This window comes from Alexandromys fortis, unplaced genomic scaffold (genome assembly GCF_014885135.2).
Source record: "Alexandromys fortis isolate MF-2015 unplaced genomic scaffold, M_Fortis_MF-2015_v1.1 scaffold_0, whole genome shotgun sequence".
Taxonomy (NCBI): domain Eukaryota; kingdom Metazoa; phylum Chordata; class Mammalia; order Rodentia; family Cricetidae; genus Alexandromys; species Alexandromys fortis.
This window is the reverse complement of record NW_026067949.1, coordinates 36572058-36576352: the sequence shown is the minus strand read 5'-3', so window position 1 is coordinate 36576352 and position 4295 is coordinate 36572058. Positions and strand designations below refer to the sequence as shown.

Below are 4295 nucleotides of genomic sequence, written 5' to 3'. Positions count from 1 at the left end.
CTCTCAGTTTTCGATCTCTAATAGACACCCCGCCCTCAGAGTTTTTTTTCACTGAGACACCCAGATCAACCACAGGGGTACTTAGTACCCAGATCAGGCTCAGAGGTACTGAGGCTGGTCAATGAGATTTGAACACTGGAAATGGGAGGGGGAAAAGTCCAAAAATAGGATCTGAGAAGGGGATAAAATGAAGAGCCTAAGTTCTGAAGGACAGAGTTGGACCACAGGAGGTGCAAGTGAGCAAGTGTGAGGTTACCCCTTCTAACTGCTGTGCTCCATACTCCCTGGACCCCAAAGGACCCCATGGTCTGGTCTGCAGTCCACTTCCCTATTCCTTAAGCCTTCCAGGCTTAGTTCCAAGTAGTCCAACACCTCCTCTTGAGCCTTTCTCTAATCCAGCTTTTCCAGCTGCTCTCTGCATGGGTGACTGACCTCCCCAAACTGAATGCTCTGAAGCAGCTGCTCCAATTGCTGCAGCTTCTTCCTTGGGTGCTTATTCTTCGTGGCTTGGTAGCAGCAGAGTCCCACAGATCAAATGCAGATAGAGGGGTAGCCCGGGAACTTTGGAAAGCATTGGGCATTTAGGCCTTCTCTACTAGAGACACCTTATCAAGAGTCCTGCTCAGGAACTGGGTTTCTCTTGCTGATTCCTCCTCTTCTTTCCCTTCAGGAACATTTCACTGTCTTAGTGAGACCCGTTGCACCACGTTCACAGCTGGATGGAGTGATGGGTGTGGTAACCTCAGAAAAGTTGAAGTGGTAACCTCAGTGATGGGGGAAGTTCTGGTTTACCTTTGAAAAACTTGACGTACTTGTTTTCATAGACAAGTACCTCCTTTTGGAGCAGGTATCCATCCCTCTTTGACCCTCTACTGCCAGTGCCAGGTCCCATTGGTTCTGTGTTGAAGCAATATACCTTGCCATTGATCTCATCAGTTACATAGGGATTCACTCTTGTGAAAACCCCAAGGTACCATTTGTTCTTGATCTTAGTGCCTATGTTATCAGCGCTCTGTTTAGAAAGTTGTGGCCTGTGCCAATGCATTCAGGGCTACCCCTCACGTTCTCTTTCACTTTCAGTATACCTGATTATTCTTAATTAAAATGACTATATCTTAATGTTTTCCATATACATCCTACCTGTCTTTGGAGTTAGAATGAAATTAAAAACCATGTCTTTTCAGGCATACAAATTTCAAATTCTTCTCTGAGTATACTTTTACAATACAGTATACTAGCCTGACATCAAGCAATAAATATTTTGTAATAATAAACCATGGGACTAATATGATAATATAAACTATGTGATTATTTTGTTTGGAGAAACTAATGCATGTTTTTAAATAAATTTAATTCTATTTTCCTTGCCATCTTTGGACAAATAGCCAAGGATCACTTTACTGTTGATCATTGTCCATGAACTGTGCAGAAAGAGATAGAGACAAGTTCTTGGGGAAAGACCGTAGCCTCTTCACCTCCATTCCTCAGCAGAGGACTACTGAACAAGCACACAGAGCATGCGTCTGCTCTCAAACCAGACTGTAACCTCTGGTTTAGGAGCAGTAGTCTAGGGAGATGGATTTGTTCTCCATCATGGAAGTATTTCCAGAGTACAACATATTCATTCCTCTTTACTCTCTTTAGGATCCTTGTAGAAACCAATTAAGGCATGTTCTCTCAGGAAAATTATACCTGTATATATTGTAGTCAGTGTCTTATATATAAAATCCCCTTCCTTCACACACACAGGAAATAAAAAGGGTATTATAACCTTATCTTATTAAAATGACTGCAGATGAAATATATTCGTATCAAAATCACACATCGTCTTATTATAGTTGATAAAAATGATACAGGTATTTATGTAGAAATTGAGTCAGCATAGTATAGAAAACAAAACATTCCTGAAAACAAAACACATTGCTGGAAAAAGCACAATTTTACGACTTGAGAACAGATACCTGAGCACTGTAAATTAAAGGGGAGAGAACAAAAAAGGGGAAAATGAGGAATTGTTTGAGAATATATTCCTGAATAATTTCAAAAAGGGACAATTTTTTAAAAAAAAAAAAAAAAAGCTTCCCATGTGGTTTCAATTGCCAGTATGGTGAAATGTTGAGTCAAAAATATTATGATCTTTCTGAAAAACTTAAGACCATAGGCTTACTCAGACATATTTTGACATTCTAAAATATAATTTGTCCATATTTCTGCAATATGTGCTCTGGGACAATTGTTTTACCCTGTAAACTTTTCTTTCTTGTACTTGTTTAATAAAATGCTAATTGGCCAGTAGCCACACAGGAAGTATAGGTGAGGCAACCATGTAGGAAGTAGAGGCAGGACAATAAGAACAGGAAAATTTGGGGAAGAGAATTCTACAGTCTGCAGTTGTGACCCATCCACAGAGGAAGCAAGATGTGACTGCCTCACCAAAAACGGTACTGAGCCGTGTGGCTAACACAGACAAGAATTATGGGCTATTGTAAGTTATAAGAATTAGTAAATAAGAAACCTGGGCTAAAGGGTCAATTAGTTTATAACTAATGTAGACCTCTCTGTGATTCTTTGGGACTTAATGGCTTGCAGGACCAGGTAGGACAGAAAACCTCAGTCAACAGAATCAGCAGAAAGTTACCCAACATAGGGCAATTGCGTCCACATAAAGCCTAAGAGAGCTTGGAAAGTTATTCTACACAGAAAAGAATAGAGTTAAACATGGCTTATTGATAACAACATTTTCTCAGGTAGGCTCTGCTTGCTAGAGGCAAGTGCTCTCATTTAAGAGAGGATTCCTGATTCAGCATTAGCTGCAAAACCTTGCACCTTTTTTAAGAGGACCTGCTACAAAACATTTAAATGGGGTAGATGAAAGGCTGACCACATGCTTTTTAGTGGTGGCAGGGACCTTAAAATGCCATAGAGTTGTGGCAATAAACATGGCTTTGGCCAGTACCTCTGCCATGAGGCTGAAATATGAAAAAGCTAAAAAATGGGCTAGATCCAGCCATCAAAGCCAAGGTTTTAATCTTAGCCATATTGCTTAGCAAATTAAACATTTATGTTGACAAAAATAAGAGAGATATATAGAAATGATAAATTCAAAGATGGAAAAAACTGTAAATGCTTTTTACTGTATGTTTAAATATATATACAAGTTTTAAATAATTTTTTTAAAGATAACACTTTAAAATAAAAAAAAGAGTAGTTGGGTGTGGTGACACACACCTTTAATCCCAACACTTGGGAGGCAGAGGCAGACAGATCTCTGTGAGTTCAAAGATAGCCTGGTTTACAGAGTGAGTTTCAGGATAGTCAAAATTACATAAAAAAACTCATGTCTCAAAAGCCAAAAAAATTAAAAATAAAAATAGAGTTTAAAATAAAGCCATGTAAAGGTATAAACACGCAAAAATTATGGATACTATATGTTATTATGTTCTCTTTAAATTAAAATATGGAGAAAGGAGCAACAGCTGGTAAAATATTTGCTTATAAATGCTGCTAAATTAATCCAAGATAGATATTGTTAAAATACCTTGACTTCAAAATTGAATTCAAAAGGTATGTTATTTGGAGAAGAAGTTTTGCTTTTGTTTCAAAAAAAAAAAATGAGAAGCCGTAGATTTATTCTGTGTTAAAAAAAAAATCAGGTTTAAACAGAGAAAATGTCCATAAATTTGGGGGGAAGGTGGTCATAGGTTTTTTTATACAGATATTAGCTGCATAAAATGAAACTAAAAAAATCCTTATGATAGTTGTGCTTGAATAAATAATTAATATTTTTGGTCACTAAGACCAATATATAAATATAGTCTATATAGCTCATAGACTTTGCCATCAAAAAATAATAGATATTAGCCCAAGGGACATGATTAACAATTTAAGATTATTTGATGTGATATTTCTAAAGGGTCTCCAAGGTTTGGATAGTTCATTTCTATTTACTGTTTTACTAACAAAAAATATTTACTAGAAACAAAGTTATTTTCATAGAAGTTTGTTAAATGGTTGCATTGTTTTCTAAATTATTTATGAAGGCTATTGAAATTTAATGGCAAGAGAAGTAGATTTATCTTAATTTTTATAATCAAGTCAAGATATTGGAATTTCTAGAATTAAAGAGTACAGACATAAGAGAAAATGACAATGACACAAGCAAAATTCAGAACATACAACTGTAATTATTTTTCTTTATATTTATCCTATTCATTTGTTTATGTTTTTGATTTATGGCCTGCTGAGGTCAAGACATTGGATTCACTTACAACTAGAATTATAAGCAAGTGTGAGTC

General features: G+C 36.5%; 1 pseudogene; it reads right to left on the bottom strand.

Annotated features, from left to right (window-relative positions):
• Nucleotides 1–261: 261 nt before the first annotated feature.
• On the bottom strand, nt 262–1045 carry LOC126506280 (partner of Y14 and mago-like; annotated as a pseudogene).
• Between the last annotated feature and the right edge of the window lie 3250 nt (nt 1046–4295).